This window comes from Equus przewalskii, chromosome 3, assembly GCF_037783145.1.
Source record: "Equus przewalskii isolate Varuska chromosome 3, EquPr2, whole genome shotgun sequence".
Taxonomy (NCBI): domain Eukaryota; kingdom Metazoa; phylum Chordata; class Mammalia; order Perissodactyla; family Equidae; genus Equus; species Equus przewalskii.
The window spans coordinates 40,557,327-40,571,777 of NC_091833.1; the positions used below are offsets into that span (position 1 = coordinate 40,557,327).

Here is a 14,451-nt window from a genome sequence, read left to right on the forward strand (position 1 = left end):
CAGAAACACATTATCGCAGTGGCAGTGGAGGCCATCTGGTCAACCCCTTCAGGTTGAGTGGAGGAGACTCAACCCAGAACGTTTCATCATGTGTCTGAGGCTGCGCAGCTAGACCCAGTGAGAGCGGAGGCTGTGCTTCCTTCATCTCGACATCCCTAGTGCCTCTTGGGCATCAGATCCAGCTGGTTTCTTTAGTACTGCTTGTCAGTGACCTGAGGTACAGGTCCTTCACATTAACTCTCCTCTGACCTGGTAGGTCCTGAAATGCCAACAATCCATGTTCCAAAGAATTATTTCGGGATAGAATGCATTCCCAGAGCTTCGGGTTTCCTCTTCAGTGTGGGCTGTGAAAACCCGAGCTGCTTCTCAGGAGCCAACTCAGGCCCTGGAAGTGTTCTTTGTGGGCAGTCACTTCTTCCTTCCTCCTCCACGATTCCTTTTCCTCTGAGCGTTCTCATTTGTAAGAGGGAGCTAGAGGCGCAGTTCTGAGGAGGGAGAGATTCCAGGGGCTGCGAGAGAAGCAAGAGCCAAGTGGGGTGTGTTGATAGGGAACTAAGAGACCTTCGTGAGGCGAAGGTGCTGCCAGAAAGGCCTTGCCAGTCTGCCTGGTGTTTGGCTAAGGTTCTTCTGCAGAGCTCTGGGAAATTGGAAGCATTCTCGAGATCGCATGTGCATTGTCTGAAGGGAATTCCAGCATCTTTGTCTTGCTTCCTTTTGAATCTCGTTGTGCTACCTCTTGCCCTGCTGTAGCTGCCAAATGCCGTTTATGACATTTCCTAGGACTCCGCTGCCAGCCGAACTTGGCCCTTTCAGCTTTAATTCCACCTCTTCTCCCTAATTGAAGTAGACACACTTCCCTTATTTTCTTCATTCTAAGATATTAACTTTTAAAAACATGTCTGAAATCCTAGTGAGTCTATGAATCAATGCGTATGTTTAGTGTAGAGTTTTTCTTCCCCTTAGAAGCACTGTTAGGATATTTCTGCATCTGAGAATCTGGAAACAACAAGAGTTAAACACTGGACTTTCTTAGTGAAGAGAGAAACTGGGATTGAGAACAAAATGATTAGAAAGAAAGGGCAACGAAAACCACGAAGGTGGGACGATTTGCTAAGTGAGGTGGAAAAGTACTGTGTTCTCTTTGCCCCTGAGGTTTTCAGGCTTAGGTAAATTTTGCGCAGGGGCAGCCTCTCAAGAATTTTCAGGAAAGTTGTGGCATTACGCTCTCCTGGTCCCAATGCACAAAAACTCTGTAGCAGGGGTTATCATTCAGATTATATGTGGCAAGGGAGCTGGGAACCTCAGGAATATCTAAGGATGCTAACTGTGTCCCATGGCCGGGCCTCACAGCGACTGCGTTGACAGGCTGTTATAGATCCAAGGCAACCTTGAGGATGTCAGCAGCAGAGTTTGTGACTACTATTTCCTTCTTGTGACCTGCTAGGAAGACTTTGCATGGGTCAAGATAATTACCACCATCTCTGTTTAAGTAGAACTTTTAATTAAATACTTGGTCGTCTGTTGTTGGCCGGCAGGCATGGTCTGTGTTGTGTTGTTGGGGATGATGGTGGCAGTGGTTGAAGACAAGGCCATTTAGCCTGGGCTCACATTCATGAAGGGCCTCAAATTTATTCCATTAGTATTATCTCCACATGGACTTAAACATTCAGTCACAGAGACAAGCTGGCAAGATTGAAAGAAGATGGCATTCATCATCCAAATTTAAATTTGTTTCTCATTAACAGACATTCTGCCTGTAGTGCGCTGTGAATTAATATGTTTTATAAATGTTTTAACTATCTTATGAAGAGCATAATTAGTCATAAGTGTTTGGGTGTTAGAAATGTTAATTTGTTCAATGTAGGCATTAAAATATCTTGGCATTTCTTTATTTTTGACATAACTGGGAGTGTTAAAATTGAGAGTGGCCCCAGCCTCTGGACCTCTGAAGGGCCCTGCTGAGCCGTCTTTGCCTTGGCTGTCCTGGGTCCTGTGCCCACCGCCCAGTCCCGTCGCCAGGGAGTGGGGCCATCATGTGATATAGAAAACCTTGCCCCCGTGCTACACGGCACAGCCTGGGACCTTTTTCCTTAGCAAGTGCTGCGTGTGTGGCAGGCTTGTGGCTGAATTGACGATGGGGAGCCTGGGAGTCTGACTTATAAGACTGAAGAGTAAGGCCCTCAAATCAAAGTCTGATTTAGTCATGAGATTTCTAAAGTTTTAGGCAGCTCAGCTCATTTCTCGGCGTCTACTCTTGTGAATTACAGATGAATGACACCAAATGACTTTTGAAAACTGTGAGGACCGTAAAACTCATCTGCACTTTGAGATATCAAGTTACTGCTAAAATACTTTCTTAGAAATCAAATAATTGTTTAGGCAGTTGGCTGTTTTGGTAAAGTTCAACATGAACAGCTCTATGAGAAAAACAGTTCCAGAAATAAGGAGCGGATAAAGAGATGCAAGGAGCCATTTAGTCAGCTAGACGCAGGGTGGAAGACATAATTGGTTGTGCTTAGGGAGGGATAAAATGGGAAAGCAGTCTGAAAATGCAGCTCGAGTCATTGTTGGGGGAACTTTGAAATGAAATAACTGGTGTTCAGTAGTGACAGTGACCATGCATTTTAAATTCATGAACCTGCCCACCCCTCCGCCCCGGTTTCTCTCTGTCAACCTCTAATAATTTATGCTGTAACCACCACCAAGAGGCGTCTTAGGCAGGACTGGATTGCATCAGTCACCATTTTTGTTGTTGTTTGGCCAAAGATTTGATGTCTAACAATAGGGACTAGAAAATTTCATGGGGAAAGATTGGCGTGTTAACAGATATTGAAGTAAGCAATGTGGGACCCTGTTACATTATGAGGGAAGGGATTTTGGACCTTGGTGTTTTGCAATGGCCACATTTGCATGATTAGAGAGTGCAGGATTGTGGGTAAAATGGCCGCAACTGTTGTAAACTAGCCTAGTACGTGTGGATTCTTGTTCATTCAGAAAACACCTCTTCTGTGTGCTTATTGAAACTGCAGTGTTCTCGGTTGGTTTCATTACCATGGTTTATGGTACGGTCAGCATATCTGGAGATGCTCTGAGAGCAGAGCGTAGGCCCCGTTGGCAGGCCCGCTGCTTTACAGAGCGGTTGTGCTTCTCAGAGATTGTGGCATTGCTGTAAATTTTTCTTTAGACTTCTTTCCTGTAGAACGATTGAGTTGGTATTTCATTCTCTTAGTTTGCCTGAGAAATGTCAGTTAGTACACCTCACAGTAGGGCATTGTGCATCTCAGTTACCTATGGGACTTCAGAGGAAATACAGATCCTGGGCCCAGCCAGGCCTGGGGTGACGTAGTCCTCCGCACTGGGCCGTCACTGTCCTTTTGATTCTAATGTGTCTTCCGCCCTCCTTCCTTCCTTCAGTAAATACCCACTGAGCTTGGCAGCTGTCACTGAGCCGGCTATAAAATGGTGAACAAAACAGAAATGATTCTTGACTTCTTGGCATTTACATCTATGACGGCGCCAGGTAATAAATACATAAATACTACAGGAAAAAAATTTTACAAATGTGGTAAGTGCTGTGGAGAGAAAAACAAAGCACAGGGGGCGGTGAAAGAGAATGAGGGGTCGGCCCGTGGCTGAGTGGTTAAGTTCTTGCCCTCTGCTTCAGCGGCCCAGGGTTTTGCGGTTCGGATCCTGGGTGCGGACATGGCACCGCTCATTGGGCCATGCTGAGGTGGTGTCCCACACGCCACAACTAGAAGGACCCACAACTAAAATATACAACTATATACTGGGGGGCTTTGGGGAGAAAAAGCAGAAAAGAAAAGAAAGAAGATTGGCAACAGATGTTACTTCAGGTGCCAATTTTTTTTTTTAAAAAAAGGAGAATGATAAGAAGAACACAGTTTAGGTGGTGGGGCGGCCTCCTGAGGGGGTGACACTGCAGCAGAACTGGGGGGCGGGTGGGGACAACCAGCCCTGAGGAGAGGGCCCAGAGTGTTCAGGTGGAGGGTCAGCATGTGGAAGTCCCTGAGGGGGAAAGGGCTCGTGAGCCGGAAGAGCTGAGTGCGGGCCTTGTAGGGGAGAGTGGGCGGGAGAGAGGAGTGTGTTCCTGGGAGAGGGCAGGGTCAGCTGAGTCTACTCTGCATTCCCATGGCATTGTGCTTACAAAATGACTGGTCACAATGTCCCTTTAAAGGCCAAGGGGTCCTTTCCAGGTACAGTGGTGTCACTGTTAGGTCTGCTAAGCAAATTCTAGGGTGTCTGTGGGCTTTGTTTTGAGAGTTGTAAATGGATTTCACTTGAGAACATTACAAGAACTGAAAGATTAGGTTAAGCAAAAGAATTTAATTGAAGGATGCACCATTGTTCTGGCAAATCCCTTGAAGCTTGGCCATTGTCTTCTGGCCTTTTCATTCAGTGTTCACTGTCATCTACCTGGAGCCCTGGGCTCTGAGCCTTCCCCTCCAGCCTGTCTTTGTCATGCTTACAGCTTTTCTTTCTTTTTTTTTTTTTGAAAGCATGGAAGGGAGATGGGAAAGAGAGTTCATGTAGCTGTTCTTTAGAATGGAGTATACCTCAGTTTCCAGTGCAGGAAACTGACAGGTAGTGGTTTCTCTCTAGAATTAGGATTCCCAGGAAACATTAGGTACAACTACATTATTGATCCTAATGCCACATGTTCTCCCGATTTGGGAAAGGTGCAGTTGTGAGGTGTTCTTCCGCACGGGAGCCCCTGGCTGAGGGGTAAGCGAGGCTCAATCCACTGAAATGTAGCCCACTGTCCATCCTCAAGGCCGTGGAGATGAGTCAGTTCGGAGGAAGGGAGTATCTTTTTTTATTTCTCATGGAAGCAATTTACCAAGCCAAGCCCATTTCTGAAATCCCCTAGAGTGGCCACGAAGGCTGGCAGTGGCCCTGCCTGGGAGAAACCTCAGTGAGCTGTGGACCCTGCCTTCCTGCCTTGCCTGGTGAGATATGAGTAGAAGCATAGTTTAGTCTTCTGGATACTAGACCGGGCCGCCTCTTTTTTCTTTCTCTCCTGTTGTTACTGGTTTTAATGGACATATTAGTGTAATCAATACATACAAATCATATTTGTAAGTATTTGACATATTTTTAAATATTTTCATTTTAAATATAACCTCATTTTATTTTAAATGCAACCTCATTTTAGCCGGTTGTCAAAAATAGTAGTACTCTGGTCTAACCTGAACTCAAGCTAGACCTAGTTTCCTTCTGGGGCAGCACTTTCTGGACTGTAGTTACATCACCGTCATCCACGGAGGCTGCCTCACGTCACTGTCCAAGGCATTTGTGCTTTAATATTGTATTGATTCTTCTGAATAAGATTGAGCAGGTGCTTTTCTCCCCAGTTTATGAGGAGGAAGCTGCGGAAGGGGGAGGTTAAGTGGCTTACCCCAAACAAATTAAAGGTTGGAGTCAGGCTAGACAATGAGTTCTCTGCTTCCTGGAATTAGTGAGGGCATGGCTTAGTCTCCTGTGACAAGGACACTCTCGAGTAAAGTGGCCCTCGGAACACAGTCCACAGGTGAGCAGTGAGGTCTGGAGGGTGGCTCTGCCTCCTTCCACACCTGGCTCAGGTGGCCCCACTCGTCACCATGTCTCAGCAGTGGTGCCAGTGACTGTGTCTTTGAGAAGGTGACCCCAAAGTTGACACATCACTTCGAGTCATGTCGTATGTCACTTATAGTCGTAGGAGCGTGCCTAGCTTCGAGAAATATAGTCTGTCACGTGCAAATAGCCTGGTTACAAATAGCGGGCCTTAATGCTACAGGGAGCAAGGGGGGAAGCTGGGGCCTGTTTACCACGGTGCTCCTCATCCCTCCTTGACGTGACACAAGGGGACGCTAGGTGAGCGGTTAGCCAGTGAAGATGCACACTGGAGGGCTACGCAGAACATTTTGTGATGCTTCTCCTGCAGCTCTAAATTTCTCGGATTGCTTTTCGCACGTGCGGGTGGCTGTGCTCTTGGGGTCCACTTCATTCGCAACAAGTTCGTGTTGCGCAGCTGCTGTGTGTGGCCTGGGCCAGCCCTGCTCGCTTCTGTAGCTAATTTTGAACCCCAAGCAAGAAGGAAGTTGGCTTACCTGTCATCAAGTTTTAAAAGAAAGCTTTTTGCTGCTGATAGCAAAGGAGTGGAGCTGGAGAAGAGTGAGGGCTGTGGGGCCTGGGGCTTTTCCTGTACAGCAGCTGGGCTGATGACTCTGCGAATCCTATTAGTCTGACGCATTGGGGCCCTCCTTCTTACATGAAGGCAAGGTGCTCCTGAAACCGCAGGAATCAGTCAGCCTCTGACTTCTCTGTCCTCCCCTTCTGCTCAGAACCCTCCAGTTCCAGCTGGTTCCCAGGCTCCCCTTCCCTCAGGCTCAGCTCTGTCTCCTCTGGGCTGTCCCAGGCTGTGTTCCAGGGGGCTGGGGCCTTCCTGCCCTGTTAAGGTAGGAGACAAATTCTGCCTTGACCATGCAAGAAGGGGGAGTTTGGGGCATTAGGAACCCTCTGAAGTGAGAGGTGGTGGTAGTGATAAATTGCCCCTGGCAACGTCGTCCTTTACTACACCCTTGAATCAAAGAAAAACTTGCAACCTGCGTAGACTAGAGTAGACCTGCACCCAGCCTGAGAGGGTGGAGACTGGGGTGGGGGCCATGCTCATGAGGAGCGTTCTTCACCCCCCCCACCCCACTTTGGCCACCCCCCCCATGCCGCGTGGGCACTGGCTGTCACCACTCTTGCTCAGAGACTGGGCTACCTGCAAACACCCAGCTTGGGTGGTTTTGTCTTCTTGGGAAGACCAAAAAGAAACACATGGAGACGGGTCTGATTTCTCTCTAGCATTCCAGCCACGATCTCTGCTTTGCCCTGCCCTCGCCCGCCCCGGCTGCCCTTGGGAACTGGGCTGGGCTGGGTGTGTCTCTGCTCTGGCTGCCCTGTGGAGTAACAGGGAGCTTTGGAAAATCCAGTATCCACATCCCACTGCCGGCAGTTTGGGGCTAATTAGTCGTGGATGGAGCTCAGGCAGTAGTATTTCTTTCTTTTTTTTCTTGTTTTTTTAGTTGATTTTAATATTATGACTCAGGTTGAAAATCCTCTCTAGGTGGACTGTCTACTGTTGGTTGCTTTTTCTTTTTTGGCATCCATTTCTTTTAGTATCCTCAAGACTGTTGTGGTTTCCTAGTCTAATCCTAATTTGCTACATAAAACCATCTAAATTTCAGTCTTACACAAGGGAGTGATAGGAGCCTTGATTTATGATAAGAGATTCTGTGCTCAATAAACAGGAATGAGTAGCATTTATTGATAACTGCAATTTTATCCAGGGGAGCAACAGAAAAGAATTTAAAGGGAGTGGTGGAGAAAAGAAGAATCAAACATCCGTTGTTGAGTCATTGCTAAGAAGGTTTTGGACTTAGTGGAAAAAGTCCTCAAAAAAATTCAAATTAGAGAGAAATGTTGGGGGGGGAGACTGATGAAGGAAGCACTGTGTGATTTTTTTTGTGGTTAGAAATAGGGCACTGCCTTTATGTAATGCTTCCTCCTGTATAACAGTGGGAAGTATAGATTTTTTTTTCTGGAGAGAAGCATTCTGCCTCTTAATAGGAGAGATGGTGGAAATCCGTGGAGTTCCTTTGAGGTCAGGAGACCTGGACTTCGTTCTTCCACTGTCCCTCTTCAGTGTTAGGACTCTGGACTGCCTCAGAAGGCTGGTCCTCTTGGGGGACGTCACTGGGGACGGGGGCAGCGCGCTAGGAGCCAGTAGCTGCATGTGCAGCTGCGCCGATGGGCGTCTTAGGTGAGGAGGGGCTACAGGTTGCTCCTGCAGTGGAGCCTTACCGTCTTCCCTGCTGTCTCCACAGCAGGAGGAACCCAGGCGGGGCCGGAGTCTGCGAATGCCTTAAAATTATGTGTCAGACGTTGTGTGTGTGTATGTGAGGGCGCATGTTTTTCTGGGGGAGAAGTTCCATGGCTTTTTGAAATCAGAATCCTAAACGAATTCAACTGACTGAAAGGAAGCGAAGGATTCCTCTCAGGTGTGTTTCTCTGTGTTGGGGGAGGGGTAATGTAGTAGAGAATCCTGCCGATTCAAACAGGTTCTTTTCTTTTTTGGTTCATTCACACTCTAGAAGCTTCTTTCTGGCATGTTATGCTATAATGGATAAGGTTCCAAAGTTAAACTTTTTCTGAAGATTTCTCAAAAAATGAAGTGCTAGATACAGTGCATATAAATTTTATTTAAGGCATTACAAGGTTTTATTTCTAAACTGTGTGCTCTAATTGCAGGCAAAAAGTATTTAAGAAAGGTTGTAACAAAATGTATATGTAGACAATAGAACTGATAAAATACAAATAAAAGATAAAAACTGCCTAGACAAAGGGGGAAATAATTATACCAAATAACTTAGACTAGTGAAGTTATTGAAAATGAGCATTACATTTAAATCTCAGCTTCCTGGAAACCAAGGTAAAAAGAGAAACATGGTGGGTATTGGAATTTTTTTCTTAATTAAAGAAAGAAAATTATTTCAATAGACCTTAACCTCAGAAAGTGTCTCACCTAAGATTTTATGGCATGTCTCCATGCCTGTGCTGTCCTCTTCACTTTCACCACATGCGTGGAAATGCTTTTCTTGCGACTGCTCTCCACTTCAGCATAGCTCTTAGTGAAAGTCCTCGTGTGGGGTACCGAGCTGACGGCATCCACACGTAGGGTTCTAGGGTTCTTTGAGCTCTCTCCCCATCTTTCTGAGAAGTCGGTTGTGTAGCTGCCAGGAACTGTAGCAGCCCATGGTGCGGGAGCGCGCTCTTTGGAACTGCCCAGAGCAGGAATGGTGAGGAGGTCAGTGCCCCTTCCCTCAGGACCACCGGCTCAGCGATGAGCCTCTGCTGTGGAAATTCGGGATCCTGACCAGAGTATCTGCTGGGGTGGAGGCCCCCACCTCAGGGCGCTGAGCTGCGGGAAGGCAGCTGCCACTTGACCAAGAATGGTTTCTTTCACCTTCCTGCAAAGCACGTTCACCGTGTGACTTTTTATAAACGCTTCGTACGGTTGAAAATGTATTTTTTAATTTGGAATGAGAACCACAGTAAAGACTTTAGAATCAAATTACATTTCTTTACCAAACTGCAAGGCTTTCTTTTTCTGCTCTTTTTCCTCCTTAAAAAATAGTCATGAAAATTTAGGAATAAAAAAGAAGATGTTTTGTGTTCAATATGTGTTCAATAGTTGTGTAAGCTTTCTTACGAAGCCATTGCTAGGAATAGCTCTTACGTTGTTTTAGAAAACTGAAAACAAGTATCCCAACACATAAATATGTCAGAATATATCTCCTTGATAATGGTGTTTGGTCTGGGGTGAGAGGTGGAGAATGAGGTGGGCAGTGGAGAATATTTGAACAGTTACATAGTTTTTAAGAATTCTCTCTCCACCTCTGTCTTCATTACGTTTTTGTCCAGAGAGAGTGTGCAGTGCAGAGAGAAGTTTCCTATCTTCCCTGGAGCAGCCGTGAGGAGAACCTAACGCTGTTTCGGAAGGTTTGTGGCCTGAGTGTTTGGTGTTTGTCTGGTTTTCTTTTGAAAGTGCAAAGCAAGTGTGAATGTTTCAGAATAGGGTCAAGTTAGAAGTGGGCGTGTTGAGTTGCTTTATGTGGCAAAGACTGTTTCAAGGGTGCACGTAGTCTGCAGAAGTAAAATTGAGCTCTTTTGGTCTGTGTGTTACTGCATCAGTAACACACATGAAAGTGGTTCGGCAGATTTTCACTCGATTCGGAGAGTTTACGGTGGTTGATGTAAAATGTAGGTTCTTCTGATATGCGTGACTTTAGATGGTCCTGATTGCCCAGAGCAGCCGGGGCTGCTGTACAGAGAGACGTGTGTTCAGTGCCCTTTGGGAGAAATGTGCCAGATGCGTCAAAGGGCCAGAGTGACTGCAGCTGCTGCGTGTGAGGGCAGCTCCGAGACGTCCACACAGCGGAGAAGAGCTGCTGGGAGGTGTGTATTTCACGGTGGCCGGTGGTTCTCCTGGGCAGTCCTGGATATGCACAAGTTAACTCTAAATGGGCAAATTTTAAAAAGCCACATGTACTTCTCCATTTTTGGATTGTTTAGAAGTCATTAAAAGTGGCTCCTCCTGAGGTTATTTGCAGGGATTGACATTTGGGGTGGAGCTGTTTAAAGGCTGTGTCAACAGGCATTTTTAAATTGACCTTATAAATTAGCTGCAGTATCCTGTAGAATATTTTGCTTAAAAATTGTTTGTTGTCTTCTGGGCATCCTTTGGGGCAAAGGCTCAGACAAATGATGCGGAGAGCGCGGTGAGGTGCGCTGGGGCGGGGTGAGGTGGGAGGGGCAGAGGGTCGTCTGCTCCCCTCCCCTGCTCCAGCCATGCCTCCTGGCGCCGTCCCCAGGGCACTTTGGGCACTGACTTTGGAGGGGTGATGCAACATTCTTTCCAGTGAATTAATTAGGGCCCCCACAATTAAACTTTAGCCAAGTCGTTGCTTGATAATTGGCATATTTTTTCCCTGACAGGCTGATAATCCAGTTACTGCTTCAAGGTTACATTACAATGTTTGTTTGACTCTTTCAAACCGTAGGGTTTATGATGATGTCAGTAGACCACCAGACTTTCTGAAATAGTTCTTTGTTTTAACAAACAAACACCAGAGAGAGGGCGAGAGAAGAAGCATAAGTAATAATCTGCTATTATTGATTGTTAAACCATGATGAATTGTCTTCTTTCATGGACATATTTATTTAAACTACTTTATGTTTTATATATATGTAAAATATTTAAAATGTGGAGCAAATGAGAAGTGAATTCATTTGGGTGTGCAGAGTTTGAAGTGCCAGTAGTGTTGGATGTTGTAAGGAGAAGCCTGGGCAGGAGAGAGGGTGGAGGAATCCTGGCAGCTGTCCTGGGCACACCGCTTCATGTCTTCGAGCCTTGGTTTCCACATTTCTACAAAAGACGCGAAACCTGGTTTTTAGGGTTGTGTTAGAGATTAAATGAAGACTCTTATAAAGAGGCCTAGGAACATAGTATCTGCTCAATAAATATTCTCTTTTCTGTTTCCCTCCTTTTGGGTTTTGAGGATAGTTGAAAATTTCTGTGCACATTTGGGAACTTGTCTTTCTCTAAACATAAGCCTCCCGGGCTTGTTCCAGTTTGTTCACATATCTTGAAAACCGGAAGCTTGGCTACATATGGTGTTCAAGTACCAATCCCAGCCCCGCCTGGACCGTGGGAGGGAGGTTGCTGCAGAGTCGTTACGGGCCTTATTTCTGTTAATACATCTCATGTCGTGTTAGCTGTTTTATATGACGATTCATTGCTGACTCATCCCAGCTTTTCAGTTCCAGAACGGCCTAGTTGTCAGAGAGGCAGTGACTCTGTCATTTTGATGAGGAGATGTCAGAACAGTTTTCAGTCTACGAATCTGCTTAGCATTACAAAGCATTCATTTTTCTGGAGAGAAATCTTCATGAAGCCCGGGAATTGACTACAATAACCTGTTTTTTTGCTTGTTTGGTCCGGAGAATTGAACATCTTTGAAGTCAGTGATGGGTGACGTGGAGAGCCCTGTGCACTCTTCCTGGAGTGACGGTGAGGAGTCGGCCTGGTGCTGCGGCAGCACCGACGCGCAGCGCCGAGCCCTCGCTGCAGTGCTGGGTGATTGAAGGCACTAATATTCTCTCTCCTTCATCCTAGCTCACCCCATGTTCACACTGCTCCAGAGGCTAAGTGAGCGTCAGACAGGGAAAAGGAAATGGCAGGCGAACAGAGTGGTGGTTCAGAATGACCAAGTAATTCCAGAAATTCAAGCAAGTAATTGTTTTCAAGTGCCTGTTAGGACTGGGCTGCCACGGAGTCTGTGTGGCTCGGAGGTGATTAGGGGGCTTTCGTGGCTTTTCTGTTCTCTGACGGCTGGAGCTGGTTTCCAGCCCCAGAGTGAGGGGCAGAGGAATAAGATAAGAAGTGCTGAGGAGCCGAAGTGGGCGTCACTTCTCTTTTCCGTTGTGAGGGAGGGCTGTGTGTAACCTGCCACAGGGCCAGCCTGCCAAATTCAGTTGGACTCCTTTGCACATTCACATTGTATCCTTTAATTGAAACAGTTCTGTTCCACTAGAACTCTGAGACGGCTGCACAAGCCGGAAGTGCTCTGTCCATTTCCTGGCTGATGTCTAAGCTTTCTGGGTAACTTTATTCATGAGAGTTGAGATAGTAGAAGACAAAACCACAGTGGCACTGATGTCTTACAGGCGCTGATTGTGTTTTTCTTCCATGCCCTTGTGTGAGCTGGCAGCTAATAATAGTTTTAGGCTCAAAATCTGCTGACACAGACTTGTCTTGGTAGTAAAATTGCTTTTGTGCTTGAGTTTCTGAAATCTGATCTTTTACAATAGGGCCATGTTACAATAGGTCCTTCAGCGACATCGTGAAAACACATGATGTCAATGGTATGAGGGGGATCCTCCAGCAAAGGGTGTGTGTTTATTCCTAGGGTCGAGAATGCCGTAGAGCAAAGTGCCTGATAGGGTGACGTCTAGAGGCACTAGTAGCAAAGTGAGTATTAAAGATCATCTTCTAGTATGGCTGGTAGCATCCAGCTTATGTGACATCCTCTTGCCACCACCATGCTGTCATTACTATGGGTTCTAATGTGAAAAAGGACCTGAGACTTTCTGAGAATTTATGAGTTCAGAAGTATAGAAGAAGGAAAGAAACTGAAAAGCAGAGGTAACTTTGGGGGATGCAGAATGTGACTAGACAGGTGTAGCCTGTAAATACAGTGAACTTCCTATCCTAAAATGAAGCGTAGGTCTTCCCTTGCCTTGCCTCGTACACCCACCTCCCGTTATTCCACTTCACTTTACTGTGTTGCTGTATGCCATCCGTGCCAGGGACTCACTGGGAATAAGAGCGGTATTGTAGAATTCTAGAGGCAGCCGTCTCTAACCTTGTTTGAACATCTTCATTTAAAGGGGTTGCTAGTCCTTCATACAAAGGTCCGTTTAATCAGATTGCCTTCCTAATTCCTAAACATGAGTAATTAAACAGAGGGGCAGAAGTTGTGATTTGTAGGGGGAGGGGAAGGAAAGGAGAAGAATGTAGCGTTGGCAAATGACCCACTTTGGGAGGGAGGCGGGCCCGCTCTGCAGTCTCATCAGGGACTTAGAGTTAGTATGAGGGCTGTGGGCACCTCGGCGTCTGTGCAGATGGGCGCGTGAGACAGACAGGTGCATGAATGGGGCTTTGCCCAAAAGAAATTTTGAAATGGGCCAGTGCTTCTAGTTTTGCTAATAAAAAACGGGGAGGAAAGTCTTCTTAACAACATTTAGACCACAGGCCTCCTTTTTGCCAGCCCAGTGGGGAGCGTCAGGCGCACAGAAGACTGGAAAGACATTTGTGGGTCGGCTTTTAAACTTTCCCGTTAATTAGAGTGTAAAATGGTAGAATCATTTTGGAAAACCATGTAGCAGTTACCCAGGACCATTAAAACAAGTGTTCACAAGAAGACGTGTGTGAATGTTCATAGCCGCATTATTCATAATAGCCCCAAACTGGAAACAACCCAATTATCCGTCCCCCAGCAGATGGTTAAACTAGTTGTGGTATGTCTAAGCAGTGGGAGACCGCTCAGCTCCGGGTATGCAGGGCAACGTGCGCGAGTCACAGAAACATTGCGCTGAGTCAAGGCACTGAGACCCGGGCAGAGAACCGACTCTAGGAATCCCTTTGTGTGGAGTTCTGCAGCAGGCACACTGGTCTGTGCGCACAGAAAGCAGGGCGAGGTTGTCTGGGGCTCAGCGTGGGGGGATTAACAAGGGAATGTTTTGGGGGCTGTGGGAACATTCTGTGTCTTGACTGTGGGCTGATTACATGGTGTATACACTTGTCAAAACACACTTAAGTGTACATTCAAAGTGAGTATAGTTTAAGTAAATTACACCTGAGTTGATTTTTTGTTTGTTAAAAAAACATTTCTTACAAATATTACTACTCATTATGACCTTGTTTCTATAGAGATTACTTTTCAAGTTTAAAAAACCAATTTAAAAATAACTTTAGATTGTAATCTGTGAAAAATTGAGGATTATCCATAGTTTTATATTATTGTTCCATTTTGCTTCTTTATAAATAGCCTTCTGGATTATGTGCTACTTTTAGAAAGCTTTTGGAGACTTTTTAAAGCGTATGTTTTAACAGGATTTTCCTGTAGGTCTTTGGCAAACTTTGCACTTTTATTGTTTAAGGAGTATAAATGACAACAGCACAGGATTATTTTCTGGCACATTTTCCTCTTGTCCTGCTTCTTTTACGTTCAATAACTCTTCAGTTCCTGTTGCTCCTGCCTTAGAACTTAGAAAAACAGATCCTCTCTTATATGCCTGAAATTAAGAGGAAACGCATAGAACAGAGGAGAAGCCTGGCAGGGC

The 14,451-nt window shown here is 46.0% G+C and overlaps 1 protein-coding gene across 2 annotated transcripts in view; it reads left to right on the forward strand.

Annotated features, from left to right (window-relative positions):
* TSPAN5 (tetraspanin 5) overlaps positions 1–14,451 on the forward strand; it is a 152,701-nt gene that overhangs the window by 39,859 nt on the left and 98,391 nt on the right. The gene's annotated exons all lie outside the window — the stretch shown is intronic.